The 26356-nt window shown below is 39.6% G+C and overlaps 1 long non-coding RNA gene across 1 annotated transcript in view; it reads left to right on the top strand.

The window, feature by feature from the left end:
* The window catches only part of LOC308056962, a 46600-nt gene extending 20591 nt beyond the window's left edge, over positions 1-26009 (top strand). Inside the window, exon 2 of the long non-coding RNA XR_013925044.1 lies at positions 7781-26009. This is a non-coding gene — a long non-coding RNA (uncharacterized lncRNA). The remainder of the gene's footprint in view (positions 1-7780) is intronic.
* The last annotated feature ends 347 nt before the right edge of the window (positions 26010-26356 follow it).

Here is a 26356-nt window from a genome sequence, read left to right as displayed (position 1 = left end):
AAGAAATCTTTTTGCCACATGCTGCAGTAGGATTTCATAAGTATATTCTTGTTTGTTTGCAAAAATACTGCAGTCTCAAAGTACTTTGAATTTGAAAGCAGAGTTTCCTTTGGCGAAGTTCTCACTGAATTCAGGAATTTTGCATTGAGAGATTTAGTCTCTAGAACACTGAAGGATAGGGTTGTGTTTGCTTGTTCTGATATATTCCAACACATATGACTAAACATTATTCTAGTGATCTATTTTTTTTTTTCTTCTTCTGGTGATTCATAGCTTAGAGTCTATTGTTAACATTGAACACATGCCACTTTCACAGCTGAACATATTGCACAAATCTAAAAACATTTCAGAAAGAATTAGATGACAAAATTATTAAAAGCTTTTGACGATATGCAGTGTATTTGTAGCTCGTGAGTGGGAGAATCCATTGCATACTAACCACTGTTCAGAAATGATAGCTTATAAGCTTCTTTGCTTACAGAGCAAAGGCTTTTGCTGTGTGTATTTTTGAATATTTGAAGTTAAGGAGGTAAGTCACTTGCCCCACGTGGGAAACAGATGTGTGGTGAAAATGGCTGTTCTCTTATATAATAAAGAAAGGGCATCAATAAGGCTTTGTTGTCATAATAAATGTATGCGGCACTTCACAAATGCCTGTTGCCCCCAGCCAGTAGAATATTTCCCACTCTGCATTTCTTTATCTGCCCCAGATTTAGATCCTTTCATGACAGCTGAGGTCAGCCAAATTTCCCAGAGAGTGCCCACGATGAAGGCGTGTCAGTTTCCCACAAATCAGTTGGACAGGAATGTTTTCCTTGTTTTTTAACCTTCTCCATAGTAAGAAGATTCCACTTCATGTAGCAAAACAATTTCAGACTCCCCTTCTCTGTGAATAAAACCTCTTACCAACATATTTTTGTCTGAAGACTCTTAAATGTTAACTCACATCAATTAGATGCTTGATCTCCCACACGAGAAGGTACATGACTAACTACTGTATTTATCTAACTTCAGGGGTTTTGTACTCCTGACACTGCAGTATCTGAGTGCCCTCTGCATTCTTTACTACTAAAGTCAAAGTTGCACTGGATTTCATGGTGCATATGCAATCTCTTTATTTGGGATTGTAAGGGAATGCTACTTTCATTATGATGTTAGCAGGGATTAGGGGTAAAAATAATCATCAGTCTTGCAGTGACAGACGTGCCTGAGGGTGTCTGATGGTTTCCATAAAGATGGTTCATGCTTCTGTTTTATGCAGCTGAATCAGTCTGAAGAGGATTGGCCTTGAAAGTTAGGACCAGAACCTTACATTCTTGGAGATCTCTGAGCAGAAGTGCGGTGTGCTTTCAGCAACCTCTGAGTGGATTAGAGGTGCAGCAGTGCTGGCTGTGCAACCCTCCACCACTCTGGGTGAAAGCTTTCTTGAGCCCCTGTGGCTGAAAACAGTTGTTTGGCTGCATGGTAATCAAGGGGTACAGTTACAGTCATCTAGACATGGTGTTGATGTGTGTAGTCTAGAGAAGTCTCAGTAACTATATAATCCCATCTGGGAGCCTGCTGTATACTTGATTGCTGAAACCTAAACTGCTGTAGTTTTATTGCTGTCAGCCCCTTGGCTAGGCAAATCCAAATTACTATGGCTATAAGCAAAAGTTGCTTGTGCAGATACATCTTGTAAAAGATTTCTATTTCCCTGTTTTAACTAGATATCAAAGATTAAATTACCAAAGGGCTGAGTATTTTCTTAAAAGTATCCCTGGGACATGATGTCATTCTTTGTTACTGAGGAAAGGCTCATGTGAAAAGATGGGTCTTGCATTGTGCTCTAAAAATAGTGAGGTCACTCCCATCAACAAAAGATAAGATTTTTCAAGTTAAGGAAAAATCCATGTAATCTCACACAGACAGAGCACACAAAACCAAGGCAAAGTGCAGGAAACACACCAATAAAGCCTAATTATGGGAAAAGACATCCAAAATACTTAACATTAGGTTAATGAGTGTATCTGTTTCCATAAAATATTTAACAAATTGGAAGATTTTCTGACAAAAGCTGTAAAATTATTCTGCAGAAAACCAGGAAGGTGTCCTGAGCTCTTGGTTCTGGGAAAGTTTGAACTGAGCTAGAGCCAAAGAATTTTTTTGCAAAGTAGTATCAGAGTGGTGCTTCAACATACTCCAAACAAATACATTGGTGTTTTTCTCCTGTGAGACGTATCAGTGTTTCAGTTTTATTTCCAAGGAAACAAAACTTCTGTCATGTTCTGGTATCAAAAAATCCCCAGAATGAAGCAGTGCAACAAAACTCATGTGTGTAAGAAGTTCCTTGTTCTGATACGCAGGGACTCCTTGATCAGCTCTTCAGTCTTTGGAGCTTTAAAAAAAATGAATTTTAGGCAAGGCAGGAGAGAACCATCAGGTAAATATGTCAATAACACCTATAATATGTCGAATAATCATCAAATTAAACATGGGAGTTAAATTTGGGCTTAATAAACTCAGTAGGATGCAGTCTGACTATCTTTCTAGCATGGAAGACATGTGGAGACAAGTAAGGGTTAGACCATGCTCACTGAAACAGTATAATAGCCTTGCATAGGGGAAATAAAAGTATCTGAAATACTCAATATATGGGGTGTTCTGTGAAAAACAAAGACAGTGGGAAAGAAAATAAGGGACTGCAATGGGAGCATCTGAGGCTGCCACTAAAGTCCAAACCTCTGTAGGCTATTATTTAGAATAGGTGACATTCTACATGGAGGCAGATGTCGTTAACAATATCTTAAAAGTAGGCCATATGCCAGAACTAATATGGGCCTACGTTAGTACCTGAAGATCTGAAGAGTCTGGATTTTTTGGAGGATGGGAAGGAGGGAAAGTTGTCTGCTTATGTTAGTGGAATGGGCCATGTACTACTTGCCTTATACAAATCCCCCTATTTTTAGGCTTGTTTGACCTTCACAGATGTCCTGGTTTTGAAAAATTATTTTTAGTACAATAAGCTTCCAATAAACATTTATTGCTATTATCTATCAAGTAAACTACTGTAGGGGATAAAGACAAAAAGTTTTGCAGGCACTTTAATATCTTTTGAAGTAAACAGCATAGTGAAACCAAACAAAATAACCCAAATTGACCTTATAACACCTTTTCCAGAATTGTAGTGTTCTGTATGGCTGGGAAATCAGTGTAAGTAGAGAACATTTTTCTGAATTTGGAAATGTGATAACAATTTTTAATAGAAGTATCTGGGTGTTAAGGAATTTATTGCAATTTTCAGTCCTAAGCTCTCTGAAATTGTACTTGAAGCTACAGACTGCTGCTGCTAACCTGTGTGGATACTGCTGTTCTAGAATTCACATGATATTTGGGTAGGAAAGATAGTGAATTTTTACTTTTCTTCCTAGAAGACTAGTTACAACTGTGTACATCTGCTAGATGTAACAGGTAATTTCAGCAGAAGAGGCTCACTTTTTTCTTTTTGTCTTCAGAATTCTAGATTATTCTCAAATCTTCTGGTTATGTTGCCACTGTTTTAATGTTCTGAGGTTTATATGTACATACCTGCACTAACACATTGTCCCTCTGATGTCCCAAACTCCAGATGTGCTTGCCCCATAAAAAGGATTCAAATGTTCAAAAAATAAACTCAAAAACAGTCCAAGAAATTGAATCCTGGATTTGTATTTGTTATGAGCATAAGGCATACACTATTGCTAGTTTCTTGGAATTCCAAAAGCAAGTTGGTAATTCAAGATTTTGGTGGTTCTGGAGAAGTTTGCCAAAAAAATATCTCAAAGGCCTTTCTGCCAATGTCTCAGCCAAACATTGAGCAGGTTCATAATATGACCCATCACTGACAGCAGTTGAGAGTCCTTAGTGTTCCCTAAAATCAGCCTTCAAAGAATATCAAATCAGCTAACAAAATGCTTTGGTAGTTCTGGAAAATGCATACAAATATGCAAATTTCTGACATTCACCGGGCTAGGACCAACCTCTCCTAACTTTAAACATTATTTCTGAACTAGTTTCCTTTAGTTTACTTTTTAGTGAAATAAGGAATATTGACACTTCTGACTTGTGGCTCATCTCTTTTTTAGAAAGAGGGAACAAGTAGGCTGGGCAACCTTACCATGCGGATCATCCACCTCTCCCTGTTCACTGCAAAGGTATCTCAGAGGTAGACAACTGCGTGCAAATGAATGCAACCAATACAGTCTGGGCACAGACAAAATCATAGTCTTCTGTCTTTTGGTAACTTTGACTGTCATAAAGCTTGTGTTGCGTGTTAAATTATTGCTAGGATGCTGAGAATATTTTGCCAGGGGCTTTATACTACCACTTTCTGTGTGGAGGAAAATATATGCTTGAGATGTCTGAAGTTGGAAGTCTGCTGCTTTTCATTGCGGGAAAACAAAAATACTAGGAGTAGAGAGATGATGATACATGGAGAAAAATTTAAAGCCAGGCAAGATGATTGTATTACCTGGGAAAACAGAAAGGCACAATTAATTAAAAAAAAAATAAATATCTGAAAACCTAGAACATTTTCCTTAGAAATATTATTTTTTCCTGCCTTTATTTCTTTTTCAGTTTTCAGTATCTCTTCACAAGCTAAATATACTGTGCTGTTTTATGGGTAAAGGGATATGCTCACAAAAATGAAGTTATCAACTTACTGAAAATGTATGGGATATTTTCAGGACAGCAAGTGTTCTGAACTAACCGATACAATCTTGTGCAGGTATGTCAGTGATCACATAGAAAAAAAAATCTCCATCTAATGCATATCTGTATAATGGGTTGGAAAAAAGCAGTAACAGCTGGAAAGTGAAATAGCTTTCTTGGGACTTTGAACAGGCAAAAAAGTAAGGGGAAATGAAAGAATGTCTTTCCATGGGTCACAGGAAGTTTACCTATAAATAGAGCACACACGTATTTCATAGTTGGCAGGCAGCAGAAGACAGCACTTTGTGCAGAATTCCTGTAGAGAAAAGGCAGAGTGAACAGCACCAGTGCAAGCTGTATGCATCTACACCAAAATGCTGCTGCTGGAGCTGGAAAATTAACTAGACAAAGCTTTACCTCCTAAGATTTTTCTTCCTAGCTGTAAATACTGAGAACCTTACAAAGTCTGAATTCTGCAGGCAGCCTGAAACAATTACCAAAATGCCTGAAGTATTCCAGTTTATGCCAATAAGCTGCTAGCTTGGGAGCAATACTGTGGTCTTGCATGACCTAAATGTCTTTACACCACTTCCAGGATACTGAAAATGGCAGTTCAACCCAAATCCTAAAATTCCTGTTTAAATCCTATTCTACATAAGAAACTAATTGGAAGACAAATAAAGTTTCTATTGAACCTTAAAATAAAAGAGTAAATAAGTACCACAACAAATATGGATATTTCTGTGTTATTCATCTGCATGTTTCATTGAAGAAAAAGAAGCTGTTACTACAGATATTTACAATCCATGGAACTGACCCTTTCTGGTAAGCTAAACTAAACTTCGTATGTGGGACCTTGCTTATAAATATGCTGGATTTTTGCCAGCTACTATACAGCTTTTATGCAGAAGAACAAAGTTCTACTGCTAAAGAGACCAATATTAATATAACTGGCCTTCATAACCAGTTATGTATGATTCCCCCAGTCGAACTACTTACCTCATTATAGGAGCAGAATATGCACCTGATGAGTTTCTTGCTTTAGTGAGGTACTAATATTTGACTTTAGCTTTTTGCAAATGATTTATTTGTCAAACATAGCTTTGGGATAAAAAATAAATGTATCTGTCTGTGCACATACACATCTGTCAAATTGGCTCCACCGAAAAAGCTGAGGAAACAATTTAGTTAATATTTCCATGTTTCTGAATTATGGGACCTGCTGAGGTGTCCAGCATCCTGCTTCCAGACTGCCAGGCTGTGTCATTATCCCAGAACTGGGGGAAGTGATGTGATTGCCATTGTCCTAGACTACATGGCACCTAGACAGTGTACGTATGGTACAAGAGAGTAGTTTCAGCAATTTTTCTGTTCGTCATGGAACTTTATATCTACTCTACCTTAAAGTCATCACTTACTTCCAAGAAAACTGAAAATCCTATGGGTATAGACCTGTGGAAGGGTTTTTTTGATGGTTTACACACATGTAATTAGGTCTCTCAGCTTACGTTGCTTGACCTTTGGGAGGAAGAGTTTGTTTCAGAAAGACATTCCCATTATAGATTTATCTGAAAATAAAAATACTTTCCAGGCTTCCTTTTAGCCTCTGAGCAAAGAACTTAATGACTTGCAGTGCCCTACTCGCACTGCTACATTTACATGCAGCTCAAGCAAAAGTTTTTCTTGCTTGGCAGGTTACTGCAAATAGCAGTCACACGTTGTAGGTGCTTTATAATTAGTGCTGACTGAACAACCATAACTCCTTGGCTTTGGTTCCAGTTCATTCTATGGACTTCATTCACCAAGAAACGCATGGGTGCTTGTATCTTGAAGCTTGGTCCCTAATAAAATCCATGGAGGGAAAGGAAAGATAGGACCTTAAGCTGGGAATGTGAACGTTTTCTATTCCCAACACACAGCTCTGCACTCCAAGGGGTGCATCTGGGAAGATCCAGCAGAAATACTTAAGCAAGAATTTTGGCTGCTGTACTGGGAATCTGGTTGTCACCACATTATTTTTTGCAACTGATCAGGACCCATATCTGGGAGCTTTACACAGAAGCAGAAAGTCCTGGGAGTTGGTAGCATGCAGGTGTATCAACATTGCATGCATCCTTGGTTGTTTTTTTGTCTTAGGTAGAAGCTGCTTGAACCAGCCAAGAAAGTGGTCTCTCAGCATGCTCCAAATTAGAAATATTTTTGGTGACCTGTCTTGTAAATTATGGATGACTGGTCTGGTCTCTGAAGAAAAAACTTGGTGCAAACAGAGATATTAATGTCCGTTTAGAGCAATCATGTCCTGATGTATCCCAAAACTCTTAACTTTTTTGGCAAAATAAATAATTACATAAATTGTACTGGTGTTTCAACTTCTCACAGGGTTTTTGTACCTTCACATAAATTACTATCTTGGGTTTTTCTGTCTGAAGTGAATAAAGTCTATTCTTATTCTGTTCCTAGAACAACCAAGGATTATGCAAGTGAGACAATGCACAATCCATGTCTGATACATGGCTTGTGTCATTAGCATATAAATAAAACTAAATAAAAACAGAACCAAAGACTACTTGGAGGGGTAGAAAACAACATCTTCAGGTGGCTGTCTATAGGCAAATAGGGAAATAGATTGCGTATCCAGAATTGTGATATTGTCCAGATTTTATGTTAAGGAAAAGTGAAATGCAAGGTGGTCCTGTGCTACCCTCTCTTTGTTCTTCCAGTGCTATTCATAGCTTCTTTGGTGGAAAGTCTTTCATCACTTCAGATAGGTTCCTAAACCATCTGGCATGCGTTTCATTTATCTTGGGCAAACTGTGCATTGTGTCCCTTGGCTTCAGCCTTTGTTATGCTGCATCACTTACGTGGAAAGTCTTTGAGTATTACCTTCCTCTCCCAGATCGAGAGACTATCTTGTCTTATTACAGTCTTTTGTATCAAAATGTTCCTTGTGACATCTATCTTTGTTCTAGAATTAACAACTTATTTCATTAATATGTGTAAGACCTATAGACAGGAGGTGATTAATGCCTGTTACCTCTCATTACTTTATATTAGATACATAAATGTTTTGTTTAGAAATTAGAAAACTCTTCAATTTTGATCTCTCTAGAAAATTCCAGCACAACCTAATTACATCTCAGCTATCAGTACTGAGCAAATTAAGTCAGCAGTGGAACCAATGCAACTGATGGGATGGCTTGTTGCTTGCATAAGATGAACACTGCGCCAAGTAGAGGAGCATTTTATGAACGCCTTTAGGGCCATGTAAATAGACTACAGTCAAAATGGGTAAGTGGGATAAATTTTTTAATGATAGATCAATAGATTCTTAAGTGCATACATTGCTCAGCATGAAATTTCATTTTGCTGAGTTTTATTGCCCTGACAGTGTCTGATGGACAAGGGAGTACATTATTTATATTATCATAGTCTACTGTAACTCTTATTATTTCTTTCAATTATTTTTGTCCACCCCAGTGCTTATTGTCTCTTTCCTACCAATGCTTCTCCATGCTACTTTCACTTTTCTGTTTATTTTTTCCTCTAAATTTTTCTTTCTTAAGATTTAATTAGAGTTCCACATATTTTTCTGAAACACTGTTAGTCAGGTTTTAGGAAATGTACCCTAAACCCATCCCAGCAGTGGAATGACACCTGGGTTACATATTTGCAAGCTCCCTTATTCACTGTTACCTCAAATCTGTTAAGGTACTGAACAAAATTTTTATGCAATTTCTCAGAATATCTCATAACAGGATCATAACTTAACTTTTATAATTACATCTCTTAAACAATATATTAGATATACTTAAATTGTGAATGAAAGGTCCACATAAACGAAACATAAAACTTAATTTTATAATATTACCAGAGACAGCTTCAGCCTTTTCAGCCTTTCTCCTCAGAACTGAGTTTAGCTGTATTCACACCCCTTCCTCAATGGTTGTTTGGTGTGTACAAATCATTCTGTGTAATAATATTGGAGCTACCTATAGGCAGGCATATGGGCTTCCTGGGGCCAGGTTGACTAGTCTGTGTATGGTGTCAACAAAGCCGTGTCACGCAGTACATCTGAATTAGTTGTGCAGCGTCAGAGTCTCCCTGGGACTTGGTCAATTTCTTGTGAACCTCTGGTCTCAGTGAAGCAGCCTGTACTCATGCCTCTGCTGTTGGGAGCCCACATCTGTGTGCTGGTGAAGCATACCATTTGGCTGACCTGAGTCAACTTAGTTTGATTTTTCAGAGAAGCCTTGTTTTAAATACTGAGACCCTACAGCTCTAGTATTATGCAAACCTGATCTGGGAATGTGTGCCAGCTGCTATGCAGAGGGCATTAATTCACCACTTACTTCCTTGAGCTTCCTGTTCTCTGCCTGCAGATTCACAGATGTGCAAATTCCTTGAGGACAGAGTTTTCTGGGTGGATTACATCCCATGTGATGCGCTAGGCTACTTTACCTCTTTGATCTGCTCTAGTGCAACACAGGAGTAACTAGCCATGGCTAGTCATGGGAGACAGGCTAATCAGGAAGCCTGGGAAAGAAAATCAAAACTTAATTCACTTTGATTCGGTGAGTTAATATTGAATGAATAATCAAACTATTTTGATAGGAAAAGGTCTCGAACTTTTATTTTTTTCTTCTCTTTGGTCATTACTGTAAGAAGCTTGGTGTACTGCAGTTCCTTTCGTCACCCAGGAAGGAAGGCAGTGTCAGTATCACAAGTTCCTTGTTTATTTTTTTCTGCTGGATTTCTTTCATCATCTTTTGGAAGAATTTCTAGCTCAATATATCTCTTGATAGTTATTTCTTCCCATCTTTTTAATTTATGCCTTCTTCTAATTAAATTCTTGAGAATCTTCAGCTGCCTGTGACAAGATTTTCCTGAATGCTAACCTGGGGCTGTGTCCTTTTGTGGATCATGGTAATTGTGAGATGACTTACAAGAATGTTAAGTAGCTGCATTTTGCTTTAGGAAGTATACCAGGCTGTCATTTCAAATCTGCAAGGAGGCATAGGTATGTTATGGCTCATCTACTGTGCTTTCTTTCAGTACCTCCTACTGAGAGCCTGTGATGAAACCAGATTCTGTATTAAACAAAGCTGCCTCTCCTCTATGAGAAAGGGAAGAAATGTAGAAACAACACTTGTGGTATTTCCCTGTTTCTAGAAGAAAATGCATGGCCACCAAACTTGCTGGTACAGAGGGGTCACACCATTCTGGCAACAGTCTTCAATCTCATGCTTTGATGTTCTTTCCAGTGATGATTTTGTGGCCACAAACATGCTCATATCTGAGCTTAAGTTATGTTGTTAGGTTAGTTTATTAGACAAAATGGAGGAAGGAGAGAGAAGAATCAGGATTTGCATTACAGTGCAAGTGCAAAATACTCCATATCAAACCACTTACACAAGCAGGCATCTCTAACCACTTACGTCTACTGTTGTGATATTAAACTGTATGTTCCTCATAAGCTGACTCTTCTGATTTGCACTTTCAGTTTCAGAATACAGAAAAGCTGAATCTATAAAACAGGGTTAATTATCTTAGCTCCTTAAATATATTCAAGAATGTACTACAGGATCCATTTGATGTTTATTTGGAGAAGTTATAAAAGCAGAGAAAAGACAGACTTTCAGCAGTACAGAGGAGTCTTCCCCTCTTGAAAGCTATTGAGATGTAAAGGAAACGTGGCTGTCAATAATGTTCTGGAGGTAATAAACAGAAATTGGCCCACTGGGCTGGAGTCCTCACTCTTGATTGCTCAAGGAATTCCTGGGGATAGAAATGGAAAGAGTTATGGCACATCTGTTTCCACAAAATACTTTGTGATACATTAAACTGATAGAAAATGTAGTCTAGGTTGCTTTTTGTTTCTTGGAGCCCTATTAAGACCTGCTAATTTGGTAAGTAGTCCAGATCTTTATCAATATCAGGTGTCGTGGTTTACCCCCGGCTGGTAATGAAGCCCCACACAGCTGCTTGCTCGCTCACTCCTCTCACCCTGAGGATGGAAAGGAGAGTTGGAAAGGAATGTAAAACTCGAGGATTATGGTAAGAACAATTTACTAATTGAAACAGAATAAAAATGAAACAATAATAGCAATGATGACAGTAACAGTTATAATGAAAAAGGGCAAAGGAAAGAATAAAATCCAGGGGGAAAGGAAGGAGCACTTGGTGCACAGTGCAGCTGCTCACTGCCTACCGACCAATGCCTGGCCAGTCCCTGAGCAATGACCTGCCCACCCCGGCCAGCCCCCCCAGTATATATACCAGGCGTGACGCCCCATGGTATGGGATACCCCTTTGGCTAGTTGAGGTCAGCCGACCTGGCTGTGTCCCCTCCCCATTCCTTGTGCCCCTCCAGCCTTTTCACTGACAAGGCCCGAGGAACTGAAAAGTCTTTCACGTGGTATAAACATCACCCATCAACAACTGAAAACATTGATGTGCTATCAACATTGTTCTCACATCAAAGCCAAAACACAGCATTGTACTAGTTCCTAATAAGATAATTAACTCCATCCCAGCTGAAACCAGGACATCAGGCTATACTGATTTTTGAATCATGTTACAAGCTGTCTTGGGAAGTCATGGCATTGCTTTACAGGCTTATGGTCTCCTGTGTCTGTGCTTTAATTAATCAGGTCAACAGGGAGAATGGAGGCAAGACATCAGACTCTTCTAGTGTAGTTCATCCTGTAGTAAGTTTTCCAAGGAAAGTTGTACCAGTTATTTGAATCCAAAGAGTTCTTTCCTTTTAAATCAAGATTAAGTTGAATACATACAATGAACAAAATTTCTATTCAAAATATATGACCCAGTTTAAGTCCTAACACCCAAATAGGTGAGCTTGTTATAGAGGGTCTGTTCCCTAAGGAATACAGGGAAATGTATGAATCACAGCATCACAAAACAGTTGAGACTGGAAGGGACCTCTGGAGATTCTGTAGTCCCACCACACTGCTCAAAGCAGGATCAATTAAATCATGTTGATTGGCTCCACACCCAGTCAGATTCTATTTCCAAGAATGGAGACTAAACACCCATGTGACATCTGTTACAGTACTTGGCCACCAACTTTTGTCTACGTGGATGTTCACTTATTTGACTTTGTGTTTGGTGCTCCTGTCCTGTCACTGGTACCCCTGAGAAGGGCCTCACTCTCTCTTTGTTGCTTCCTCTCTCCAATCCTACTAGGCATTTATACACAGGGATAAGATCACCTCCTCTTCTCCAAGCCAAACAGTCCTAGATCTCTGTGTCTGTATGTCCCTTTCTGTCAGTGTCCCTGTACTCCAAGCTCCAAGCCCTTAATCTTTTTCATGATACTCCACTGGACTGTACAAGAGTTTGTACTGGTGAGCCCAGAACTGGACACAGCACTCCGGGTGTGTCTCACCAATGCTGAGTACAGGAGAAGGATCTCCTTCCTAAACTTTCAACACCCTTCCTAATGCAGCCCAGGATGCTGCTGGTTGTCTTTTCCCAAATACACATTGTGCAGTCAGTTCACCTTCATGTCCACCAAGACCACCAGGTCCTTTTCTTTTAGCTTGTGGAGTTCCAATGACCAAACCAAAGCAGCTGTTGTATTACCCAGAGTTATCTCATGTATAATTTTCTATAAAATTGATCATTGCTGCAAATACTTAAGTAGGTGTATATTAGTGGCACAAAATTACTTGTGATTTAACAGTAAAATGAAAATTTTATCTTCTACCATACTCACTATTACACCTTCAGGTGCCAATAGCTGCCAACATGACTGGTGTTTCCAAATACGGAACAAGAAATTACACAGTGCTACTGGGATGCAGAATAACTTAAATTATTGAATATCCTCTGCTACAAACTGAGCTTGTAACTTGTCTTATGTATTCATATGGGGTCTGGCTGAGCACCATAGCAACCTTCATAGTGATGTGCTTGCACAGGTAGCCAGAAAGACGGTGATAACACACCAGGGTTTTGGCTACCGCTGAGCAGCACTCACACAGCATCAAGGCTGTCCCTCCAACCTTCCTTCCCATCCTGGTTTCAGCTGGGATAGAGTTAGTTTTCTTAGTAGCTAGTACAGTGCTGTGTTTTGGCTATGATATGAGAACAATGTTGATAATGCACTCGTGTTTTCAGTTGTTGCTGGGTAGTTTTTATCCTGAGTCAAGGACTTTTCAGTTTCTTGGGCCCTGCCAGTGAGAGGGCTGGAGGGGCACAGGAAACTGGGAGGGGACACAGCCAGGACAGGTGACCCAAACTGGCCAAATGGCTATTCCATACCATACGACATCATGCTGAGTATATAAACTGGGGGAAGAAGAAGGAAGGGGGGACATCTGGCATTATGGCTTTTACCTTCTCAAGTAACAGTTATGCGTGATGGAACCCTCCTTCCCTGGGGATGGCCGAACCCCTGCCTGCCCGTGGGAAGTGGTGAGTGAATTCCTTGTTTTGCTTTGCTCGCATGGGCGGCTTTTGCTTTACCTATTGAATTGTTCTTATCTCAACCCTCGAGTTTTACATTCCCTTCCAATTCTCCTCGCCACCCCTCTGGGTGAGGGGGAGTAAGCGAGCGGCTGCGTGGTGCTAGGCTGCTGGCCGGGGTTAAACCACGACACCTCCTTCACTTCTCACTAGTAGGCTGGGGGTGGGCAGGATCTTGAGAGGGGACATAGCCATGACAGCAGACCCAAAGTGACCAATGGGATATTCCATACTATAGGGCATCTGCTCAGACATAAAAGCTAAGAGAAAGGAGGAAGGAGTGGGGGCATTCATTATTTACGACATTATTAATCCAGAGAAACACTACACGTACCAAAGCCCTGCTTCCTGAGAAGTAGCCAAACATCACCTGCTGATGGGAAGCAGAGAATAACATCATTTGTTTTCCTTCACTTCCACACGCATGACCTTTGCTATTGTTTCATTAAACTGCCTTTATCTTGACCCATAAGGATTTCTTCATCTTAATTTCTCCTCTTGTCCATCCCCACCCCCACCCTCCCCTTCTGTTCAGGAGGGGAATCATAGAGCAGTTTGGTGGGCACCTGGTTTCCAGCCAAAATATACCCACCACAGTGTTTACCTGCAGCTATGGCAAATCACTTCTTCAGTTGAGTCTTACTTTATTCCCTTTATATGACCTAATTGTGACTACACTTCTATTATTGGTGATTTTCCAGACTGACTTCTATTCAGCCATCACGTGGACATTTCATACAAAACATGTGACACTGAATGAAGAGAAGAAAAAAATGCTCAAAAAATACCAATATTATGTGTTATGCCATTTAAAGCACATAAAAAGAGTGAGATTAAAAAGCCACACACAACACCCCACTCCACTCCGCCCCCAACACAGTTCAAGGAAGAACAGAAAAAAACCCGATAAAACACTTAACTTTTAAAAAGAAAACCAATTGAGTCTACTGCTTGGGTGCAGTGGGGCAAACAGAGGAGGTGCTGAGCTTTTCAGCAGTGTGTCTCCCAGCAGAATTTCACAACTTGAGCACCATCTCTCCCTGCCAAGGGTCTGCCCCTAGCATATACTCATGTTGCTGTTGAGAGTGGCAGATGCCAAGAGACTTACACCTACTTGCCTTTAGCTGTCTTGATATCTTCCAAGCAGAGAAATAGAAAGGGTAAAACCACATGATTTATGTAGGGAACATAGGCAGATGGGTAAGGGTTGAACTGCAGCCTCCTAGGCTTGGTAGCTTGAGCTCATGATGCAATCTGTTCTGTGAAACATCCTTTTTCATGTTATTTCTGGCTGTTTCTGCAATGTGTCATCAAATGCTATTCATACTATGAAGCACAATGATTGCATTGCTTTTTTTCCCCCTCGATCATGACATGACTGTTGATTAAACAGTATGTGGGCTACAGCTAGCTTCAACGTAAAATGCAAAATTGACTCTTACCTGTACAAAGGAACCACCACAGCAGAAAATGCTTGGTTTTTCTCTCTTGAACCATACCATCAGTTCTAAGGTCCATTAATGTAATGGTCATGCAAATATAAACATGAACAACTGAAAATACAGTTTGCCTTTTCTTTGGTCAGAAGTATAAAAAATGAAAATATATTAGTCATTACTTCAGATTTCAAAATTATTCAGTCTTGGTAACTGCTGCTATTAGAGTGGTCCTTGTTTCCTCCAGTCCCTTACCCCACATTCAGCACTTCCTCATTTTTCTCCCTTCTTCCCAGAGAAGAAAAGTACCAGACAGAAACAGCTAAACAAGTTGTGTTGTGATTTTTCTGGCTTCCAGTAGCTTTGGCCTGTGAATATCTTTGTTATCTACTGACAGCTGAGCTCATGCTTGATACTTTTCTAGCAGCATATCCCTTATACTCCATGTTTACTTCTCATGGTATCTGTAGGATCTTCCACTGAGACTCCCACAGTCTCAGTAAATTTTAAATTTGTTTAAAACTGGCTAGAGGGTTCTGAAGTTATAGGAGGAGAGTCAGGATAGGCAGGTTGTCCTCATGACCTTAGTTTTCGAAGGGACCAAGACTCTAAATAATTCAAATGCTTTTCCTACTGCTGTACTGAGAAGGAAAACAAAAGAGCGGGATGTTGCTAATAAAGGAAAGAAAACTACAATAAAAAAAAATTAGGATACAGTATGTCATCGTAGGTTCAATATACCTTAGTGGATACATCAGTAATCAGGACTGAACTTGGTCAGCTGGGTTTTCTCAAGAAAGTGTAGATTCTGCTAAGGAACCCCATGAATAATGTTGCTCCATTGCTTTCCTCCCATAAATCTAGATGAAAAGTGGCACAGCTTGCCTAGAAACTGGGTTTGATGTAACTTCTGAAATGCAAACATAGGCTTTCTAAAGGTTACACTTTTCTAAAGTTTTTTGAGTGTCTCCAAATGAAAAACTCCTCCACGTCAGAATTACACCACTTACCACTGACCCAAATGAGTCTTCAGAGCAACTCCTTCCCTCTTGTCTCACCTTTTCAATCTGTTTCTCAATATCTTAATTAGTTTCCCAAGTTTTAAAATTGGGAGCACTTTTCCAAATAGAATATCAGATATTCAGATATTTAAAATGTAAATTTAAGTGCTCTATATTGTGTAGCAGAATTATTGCTGCATCTGAAGCAGTGACAGTATTTCCATCCTTTTTGGTGGAATGAGGACTTGAGCTGAAATGTTTACAAGCCCCCTCTCACCCCAAGGCCTGGCAGAACAACCACTGCTGACCAGTTTCATGGCAGGCTCCTGCTGTTGGTGACCTGGGCTTCGCTCTGACTCTGTGTGCTGCTCCCAGGGGGTTTCAAGGGTGATTTCACTCCACGTCATCTCCTTTACCCCTTCTCACCATTCCGCAAGTTATTGTTTAAAAAGCTTTCATTCTGTCACTTTCTTTTTAGTCAATTATTTCCAAGCGATTGCAGTGCTTCTCTTAGACATGACGAGAAATCTCAATAGCTGCAAGTTTCTTTGTTGTGTAATAAAAATATTTTTTGACTAGTTCTGAAATGTCCTACGTACAATGAGTTTGTTACCTATAATGGTTACTTCAGAAATATTTCTTTTCTTCTTGATTTCTGTGTCAGGATCTGATGAAAAAGGCTTTTCCAAATCTGGAAGTCAAAGTTTCTCTACCCCCAAAAAAAATAATGCCTTGAATACTTGTCAATCAAGGCTATATTCATGACACAAATTCAACCTTTCCATTCTTCAGCACTTTATTATTATGTGTATAACAATACCAGAAATACTAAGCACGCACCACACGCTGTATTTTATAGTACCAGTGACCAGCAAGATGAGTGCTACAGGAGCTTATAAACTAAACACAAAAGACCATATAGCTCAGATAAAGGGAAATGTTTGAAGGAAAAGACAAAGCTGGGAAAGGGGACAAAAGAAGAGTTGGAATGACCAGTGTGACAGGCTAATACATTTTTGCAGTAGTATCTCCTGATTAATATTTTCAATGGGATAATGTACTGTCTGAAACAAGGAAACACAATTTTTTGCATAAGATTGATACAAGAGATGTTAAGTAGAGGTGCCCCATAAAAATAATCTATCAGTTTTAGGAAATGTGTCAATGAATACTTCAGTTTTGGGATGGGGAGAGGAAAAAGCTGTATGTCGTGATTTTAAAAGGATAGAATTGTCCACAGTGCCTATGAAATCAGCAGCTAGGTCTCAGTTTGAGCTACTGGCAAGATCTGTTTGAGGAGGCATCAGAGTAAGGCTGAAAATTTTAGTCAGAGGAGAAAGACACTGAAATTTATCTGCTGTGTAAGTTTTCTTTCCTTGTAATGACCTACAGGATGCTGAATACTTCTTAATCACAGACATGTTGGTTGCAAGGAACCTTGGAGCCCATCTAGTCCTACCTTCACTTAAAGCAATGTTGTCTTCAACACCAGGTCAGATCAACTGTGGCTCTATCTAGATGTAATGGCAGTTCCACAAAGCCTCTAGGCAAACCCATGCCAGTGCTGCACCAACAACCAACACAGGCAGTAGAACAGCAAAGAAGGAACTAGTGGCTCTGAAGTGAACTCATGTAAACTGAAGTTTAAACATTGAACTCACCCTTTACACAGTGAGAATGTTCAATCACTGGAGCAACATTTAAAGTGAAGTGATAAATGCTCCATTTCTTGTTATCTTCAAGCACAGACTGTTTTTCTGGCATCTGTTTTAACATGTACAAGGTATATGTCACTGAAGTGCAAGTTATCAGGCTCTAGGCAGTGATAAGGAAGACAAATTTAACATCATATCATATAGGCTAGATCAGGGAAAATTATGGTCATTCTTCTCTCGTCCCATATATGAAATCATACAATATGTGTGCAGTGATGGTGTGCAAATCTTCTGAATCATAAGCTCATCCTAGTTCTGGAAATTCATTAGTGATTGCTTATTTAGCACAATAACTGTTTCTTTCTCATCACTAAAAAAGGTCCTTCCGAAATAATATAGTCTTTTTGGCTGGGCATTATGGAGTAGCTCTACTTCTGTCCAGTTTGCTGTGCCAGTTTTTAAATGTGACTGCTGAGATCCTGAAATGTGGCAGAAGATAAGTGTCTGCCCAGTGATGATTTTCTGGCAACTTGCACTAGCCCTGAGGTATCGTAAAATACAGCATTGATTCTAATTATCATCTGCAGCATTTCCCACCCTAGAATCCTAAATTTTCCAGACATGATAATAACATCTGATAGCATGGAAATAACTCCTTAGGCTTCTAGTTTCTATTAAAGGTCAATCTTGCTTTTTTTTTTTCTTTTTCTTTTAATCTTTCCTGTTACATTGACACAAAACAAAACCTATGAAATAGAAATTTTAATTTTTAGGATGCAGCATTGGTTTCTGAAAAATTATGTCAAATGTCTAAATATATTTTAAAAAGGACATGATCTATTCACTGACAGCAACTAACATCATAGCTAATGCTGCATTGTAACACTAATGAAATTAGAAAGCAAAGATCTGAAAAACCTTAAACAACTCTATGAGAAATGGACTTTTCAGAGTGGTTTTATAAAGATGTTAACCAGGATTTTGTTATTCACTTACGGTAATTTTGTTAAAAATCAACTACCTTCCTTCAGCCAGTTACTTTTTTTCAGACAAAAAAGAAAATAACAAGACAGATTTTAAGCCAGTCCAAATCAGTTTAGTTCTTTTGAACTCCATGGATTTATCCTAGTTTCTACTAGCTAAGGATGAAACGTGACTGTCCGCTACTAAACAATGACCACTTTATGGCTTACGACTCTTAAGTGGCAGAAGCTGGCAAGCAGCATATTGTTTTACTTTACAGGGCAGCTTTTATTTCTGTTTTTCTCCTCAGTGATATATTCTACCAATGATATGGGCTGTGTGTCGCATCCAAGTGTGCTGCCTGCTTTAGGTTTTTTCTAATAATGGCTTTTCATCATTAGCCTTCCTTTTAGCCTTAAAAGGAGATGTTTGAGCAGACAAAGCACTTGTGGACTTCAAAAACTTCCTGTAAGAGATGAAAGAAGTCCTTAAATCTTGATAACTGGGGGAAGCTACAAAGAAGGTATACTATTTTTCTGAATCCTGGACTATGCCTTATCTCATGATGTGTGTACCAAGGGAACAATGTGAGGGCTGAGCAAACTACTTCTCTGTGTGGCATCTCATGGCTTAAAGTTTTAATGTTTTCTTAACTTTTCCTTTTAATGTGGTTCTATGTATTTCATGAAACTCCCGTTTCTGAAGGTTTTCATCTCCAACAGCCACTTTAACACTTCAATGGCGACTGCCTGGAGAGCAGCAAAGGGAATAATTTTTCAGCAGGAGTTGGTCTAGACTCTCCATTGACAGGTGCTAGTAGCGGGGAGCAGTTGAGTTGAAAGAGGGGTTTAATACTCCACTTGTTCTAATTCTCAGAAGGGTGGTTTCTTTGATGGAGTATCTTCAAAAAGGTGCCAGTTCCCATTGCAGAAGAAAGTGGGTGAAGGAAAAGAAAATGAAATTGGGAATTCCCCTGGGATGAGTTCAGTGCAATTCTGTCCCTTTTGCTATTCATGAATCAAGCAAGCACTTCACAATCTCAGGAGACCAGATCACCACATTCTCATGGCATGAGCCGGTAAGAGAGGTACTTAGGTATCAAAAGCCTGCTTTCAGATGGATGTCAGATCTCAGCCTGCCACTTATGTCACTGTCAGAAGGTATTTATGTGTAAGATACACAGCAAATAGGGGTTCTGAGAAATAAATGAGACCAGGATATTCACGTTCTTCTGAGTCATGCCAATCCGACTCACCCAGGTATTGATTTATTATTAATGCATGTCCTGTAACCAACCTGCATAAAAAATGGAACTCACTGTTCCTTCTGCAAAGACCACTTCAAACAAAATGTATGAAGGAAGAGAAATAGAGCGAGGTTGCAATGCAGTCTCCAGACCACATTTGGCAGAGACCAGATTTCAAAGTGCATCTCCTTTCTTCTGTCTTTCAGAACAGGACATAGGATAGCACACTTAGGGCACAATAAGTGACTGTGAATGATGTGGTACACATTTGTTTGAGTGAACTTGTCCCTACAGTTGCACTGCTGCAGTGTGGGCTCTCAGGCTCCCCACCTGCCAAATAAATTCTGCAGAAGCATCATTATGTAGAGTGTCTGTTTCCTGCTAAGCAATGCCCTGTGACCCTTGGCAGCAGGCGCCTGTTTCCCCTCAGTCTAACTGTGCTGCTTAGCGTCTTCTCTGGGTGAGAGTCAAGAACGTTGCGCCCTTGGAAGGTCTTGGACTGAACCCCCAGGTAGGAAGGAAGCGGCACGCAGCATCTTTTGTCAGAGATAAAATGTAAAATGTAATTAGCCTGGAGGATGTGCGAGTAAAGGAAACTTACAGGGAAGCAGAGTCACATGACTGAGATGAAGCATTTAGAGACACTTGTTGCAAAAATAGTACAGTTAGAATACATGAAGCTGGAGTCCTTAGATATAGCCTGTCGATGTAGCCCAGGTCTTACAACCTATCAAAATGCACCTTTAGCCCCTGTGCATTTTCATAGGGAAGGTGGTTGTGATGTTTTTGTTGTGTTTGCACGTGAAGTCATAGCAACTGCAGATCTAAACTGTGCATCTATGTTACTGTGAAGATGTAGACCAAAAAATTATGTTTATAATAATGCATCATTATGTAGTGAGCCATGCCCATACATAATTTTCAGTAAGGGTAAATAAAAGAATGCTTGAATCTGTCTGGAATTTGTATTTGTTATTGGTATCAGTGATTTTCTGTGTAAGATATGGATTATTCAGTGTCAATCCAGTCTAATTAGTTTATTTATACAATGCAGTCAAAATCCCTATATAATGCCGTCAAACTCCCTTACATATATGGTCCATGTGCAAAAGAAGCATGTAATCATCTTCTATGTTGCTGAAAATATCAAGGTAGCAGTAACTTAATTAGGATAGTATTGTCTTATAGCAGATTTGCGTGTAGTTTTGGCAGTTTTACATATCTGATTCAACCAATTTTATGATTGAAATTGACAGTGTAGGTAGACAAGACATACTATATTTGAATAAAAATGGAACAAGAAGTCAGGAGGGGAACTGAAATGAGTAAATTCAAAATTACTAGTGACTTTCCCAGAAGGTCAGCTTACTAAATTTATTTCACTTTATTTCACAATATCAAGGATATTTTCAGCAATTTGGACATTTGATTTACAACAGCCTGATTAGATGTAATGTGAAAATTGTGTGAAAAGTAATGTGAAAAATGTGAAAAGTAATGGCCACAGCTTTTAAACAGGAAAAGTCTGTTCTCATATCACACTATAACACAATTTGGGTTAGTTATGCCACAAACAGAACAGAATTTTGGCCACATAAATTGATAAATACATAGCAACTAAAGATATCAAAGTGACTTCAAAATGTGTTGTTTTTTTCCAGGAAGATCTATCTTTTACATCAGTGCAGAATGATTTTAGCTCTACTTTCCCTTTGTTGCAAAATTAAAGAGCATTTGATAAAAATATCTCCCCGGAATGGGTGAAAGGTCCAATAGGTATTTCAGGGATTTTCTATCAGTACTATTCAGACAAAAATTTGCCACATTTGCTTGAACCCATAAGAAAAGGTATATGAAAATTCCGCTGGATTATTTATGAGAACTAAGTAGACCTGAGTTGTTCCCTGTGGACCCCTGTTTCCTCTGCGTGTTCAAGCTATGCTTAATGCAAGGCTGGAGAGCAGCCACCAGCACAGCTTCAGGAAACTGAGATGGCCAGCCACTGACCGCAAGCTGCTTGCTCTGTCACAGCAGATCAAGAGCCGTTCTGGTTTGCTCCCAATTTCCTCATCAGGATGTAATGATACATCCAAGCCATGAGCCATTTCCTTTGACTGCAGCTCCTCTGCTAGTGGTTGGTTAGATAAAGGATGTTATATAGCCTCCCAATCTCTTTGACGGACACAATTTATTAAAGGGATGTCCTACCCTTCCTTGTGTAACTAGGACTGCATAGTGCTGTGTACGTGCTCCCGGTCATGGGACATCGGACTGTGCAGGCAGGTCTGCTTCTGCTAAGGAAATGGCTGCTGGTGGTAAGGCATTGGCACAGGTCCCAAACTTGGTTCCAACATGAATCCACAGTGATTTTTAGCATTCATGTGGTACTTGACACCAGAACATTTTGTCATTTCTGGCCTAGATATCTTGGGTTTATGCCTGCTTATTCACACCAGCTATAAAATCATCCTCATTAGTGACCACAATCACTCGTATAAAAGAGCACTGAAGTTAAATGAAGATGGCAAATAGGCACAGATACTGCTCTGTATGATAATGTACACAGAGGATAGCCTGTCCACAAAATTTATAACTTAAGACCAGTGGCTCCCAAACTTCTTTTTGCAGGCAGCTTCTGTTTCCTTTGGTAGCTGAGGGTTCACAACCTCCATTCAGCTCATGCAACAGAGGTTCATGACACCCACTTGAGAAGGACTGATACACAAACCAGCAGCTAGGTCCACGCAAGGGAAGAGACGGTGAGATGATGCTGGTCAGCAAAAGCGGCAGCCTTCAAGGTACCAGAGCTTTTTTAAGATTATTACAATGCATTTAGGCAAAGGAATATTTGAGGAAGAAGCATAAAATGAATATGCTTGCTTCCCTCCCCCCTCCCCCCCCTCCAAGGATATTCTTCCATGTATTAGCGACAGTATGCAAAAAGTAAGGAAAGGTTGACTGAGAAATGTGAGATTTCGGAATGGTTGGTACCACAGTGCACTGGAAATAGAAAGCCACAGTCACAGGGAATGAGAAGGGGAGAGTTCATGTCAGCCTTTATAAAATTTTACAAAAATACTCTAAGAGTAATGTGGTAGAATCCTCATCTCCACATCGCTTTTCCCCTTCACACAGGAGAGGGATGATGCATTGAAAAGGCAGTGTTGCAAGTGGGGATGCAGTGGTATCAAGGCAGAAGACAACCTATCTGTTGTGACTAAATAATAGAGAAGCCACAACTACCAAGAAGGAAAAGGGAGAAACTGAAGAGCAAATAAGGGTTCTTAGCTAGCCAGCTAAGGAGTTGATTAACTTCTAATCAACTGAATGACAAGTGCAAGTGGAGGGATTAAAAAATTGGAGTCAAACAAGAAGCTGTTTCTGTTTAGATAAATATTCTGGTCACGCTGCTTTTGTTATTGAATGAGGGAATTAAGTAGGAGATCCCAAGGTTTTGTTGCTACCATCTAGAAAATTAAAAACTGTCAAACCTTGTTTGTACTGTTGTTGAAGAAGTATTCAAGGTACTTTTTAATTCACCCTTCCATATGGGCTGGAAAATGTATCAGGCAAAGAACAGAATTAAAGCAGAGAATAAAAACTAGTGTGTTTCAACACTTCAAAAACTGTCAATGATAAACATTTAATTCTTGCACTAAAAGTAGGTGAATGGTCAGTGATGCAACTGATAAAACAACTTTTCTCTTTTTTTTGTACTGTAAAACTAATAGTACTTTCATAGATGATGCAAACTGTCTACCATGAAGTAGAAATACAAGTGCCTCTTTTCTATACTGAATGCAAATTTAATCAAATCATGTCATACAGTGTATACTAGCATATCACAAGAGTTGTCAGTCATATATTCATCTCTATTACTTAAGATAAAAATAGATGTATATTATAGAATTTCAAGATTTATTATCCTTTCTCTCAATACTCATAGTACTAGTTCTGACATTTTTTGCTGAGGTTTTATTGTCGTTTTTTTCTTCTTGGGAGTTACATTTGTAATGTTTTCTGAAGTTGATAGCATTCTCAAAAACAGCACATCTTTTTACATTATGGTAATCTAAAAATGGAACAGGCCGCAATTAGATGTTAATTATTTTAGACTTTATGAGAGCTAGGCTTACTTTGATTTCCCTTATCTAAATTTTTCTATACGGGAAAATCTTCTAATTATTGTTTTAAAAGTTTTAATGATAAAATTCTTGGGAAGATTTGGCACACAGCCTGCATATATAAGGAAACTCACAGAAGTAATATAGTTGAGATTTGCTTCCTACTTATTTTCAGAAAGAAAGCGTTTAGAAGGGGCTTCGCCTGGCACAGTAAGGTAAAATCAGTAAGATGCTGAAAATTTGGGTCCCAGCCCCACAAAGCCCTGGGACATAATACTTAACATTAAATTTTGGGACCACATCAGAGCCAATGGCACCATCAGCTTAGAAAAATAAGTGTGCTCAAGCGACCTGCTGGATTTGAGCCAATATTTTCTGCTTTTTATAGATGGGGTTCTTTAGAGGAGGATTTAACAGTAAATCCAAAGAAAAAATGCTAAGATTTCCACTGCAACTACACCTTCCACAACAATATATTTCTATTTTGCAGTCCCAGTTAGAGACTGAAAAAGCCAAGGTATCCAGCATTTTCAGCTGCATATGACTGCAGAGGAGCATTTGTGACTCACAGGCTTCCCATCCTCCCAGTCCACCCCCTCAAAAACATTACCCCCCCTCCCCTTTCCTTTCCAAAAAATAAGCTACCACGACCTTTTCCATGTTCCTTTTACCCCCTGAGTATACTGCCAGAGACCTTCCATAGACATATATCCTAGGTTCCACAGCAGCTGAGTGACACTGAGGAGATGGCCACCACTTCCCAGCACTGCGTGGGGATGGCAAGGGTCTGCAGCCTGCCAGAGCCCCCCCTGCCACAGGTGGAATCTGCCAGCCAGAGGCTCAGTGCCAGCCCCACGGGTGACTAGGCTGTCATTTGGGATCTGATATGCCGTGTCCTAGGTTCTGTCACCAGACATCTGGGCCTGCACAGCAGAGTATGCTAGGGTTCAATCCAGGTAGATTTTCTTTACCATGCTGACCACAAAACCCTGGAAATCTCCATCTTAAGACTTGAGGAATACACAGGATGGATCTGGAAACCTTGCCCTCTGCAGTCCCAGCTTGGAGGCAGCTGCAAGGATATATGCTCTGTAAGAGCAGCAGTCTCTGCCCTTGCACTGTTCAGATGGAGAGGTTGCTCTGAATTTCTCTGAAGACTTCTAGATGCTAAGTTAGGGCTTTTCAGGGATATGGAGGAACTGAAACAGCGGTATATGAGATAACCTTTCAGTGCTCTGGCCCTATTTCTGGATGCACTCTGAGATGTTCTGTAGTTTGGGTAGACATAAATATTAATTGGATGTAAAGATCAGGCAGCAAAGGTCTAGTTATTTTATCCTCCACTGAAAAATTCGAGCAGGCTGAAGTTGAACTTCTAGGAATTAAAAATGGTTGTAATTGTTACTCAGAACATGCATTTCCTCATATTCCAATTTGTTATGGCAATAATGGAAAGACAAATGAGGGGATACTTCCTGTACCCTAAATTTAACTTCCATATGTTTTCTTTTTTCTCTCTTTCATGTCCCCTCTTTTTGCTTATACTGTTCCTGAGGTGAAGTTTGATTTTATGCATTGTTGATACCATCCGAATTTGAAAGAAATCCACTTTGAAATCTGTTGTTAATTCCAAACCTGATTTTTATTTTAAGAAAAGTGCTGTATGAATTTCAGCTTATATAGAATTTTCATTCAGTTCCAGGACCAACATTACATGTACTTTGGGCATGCCAGCTTGTCTTTCTGCTGCCTTAGTTATTTTATGTAAAGATCCAGATAATGTGGGTCTCTTCTCTGGTTACACAAGGATGAGAAGAGATTTGAGAATGATGAAGAGTTTTTGGGGTTATCAATTCTCTGTGTCTTCAGAGGTGCCCCTCGGAGACCTGCCAAAGAACAGGTTTATAAATGGTATGACCAGCATGCCTCTTTGTAGTCCGGATGGACATGTACACGTCCTTGGTGCTTCCAATGCCCTTCACTGACACAGTAATTGGATATTGCATGCACAATATATGCTTATTTGCCTGTTCATGGGCTTTGATTGATGTCTAGAAATCTGACAGGTACTAACACACTACTGACAGATTTACCATCTGCCATGGTAAATCAAGTGTCAGGCTGCATGAGCTGTGGGTTAACATGCCACCTGATTAAATTCTTAGGTATATAAAGGTTTCCCACTCTGATCAGTATGAAGGGCAGCAAATTTATTTGGGCATGAATAACTCAGGTCCACATCCCTGTAGCACCTGAGTCTGTTCATCTGTTGGCTCTTCACTGAGCCACTCTCACACTCTCCTTGGACAACACACCGTTATGCACTAACATTCATCACGGCAGGATCTTCAACCTCCACCTCACAAACTCAAAGCCACCTTCTCTCTAGCCAATATGTTTACATATTTCCACCTTAAATAAAATAATAATAATAAAAAAAACAGTTCCAGTGGGAAAAAAACATATCAATAAACTCATTAATCTATGCAGGAGATGTATTTGAATCTTCCACCTGTTGCACAGATACACTAACCCCTGGGCTATTGATTATTTGGGCAGGGAGTGCTTCTTCCATTTTCCCCTCAGGAAAGCAACTGCGCCTCTCCAGAAAAATAATATAACATTGACAACCTGGACACAGCTTTTTGTCGCAGTCTGTATCTAATACCCTGCTCAGCTGTAAAGCAGCAGGGCACACCATGATCACAGCATTCCAGGAAGAGCATGTCTTTGATCCAAACTCGAGAACACCAGTAAGTATATGGACATGCAT

This window comes from Falco punctatus, assembly GCF_963210335.1.
Source record: "Falco punctatus genome assembly, chromosome: Z".
Classification (NCBI taxonomy): domain Eukaryota; kingdom Metazoa; phylum Chordata; class Aves; order Falconiformes; family Falconidae; genus Falco; species Falco punctatus.
The sequence above is the reverse complement of the archived record's forward strand: the minus strand, read 5'-3'. Positions and strand labels throughout refer to the sequence as shown.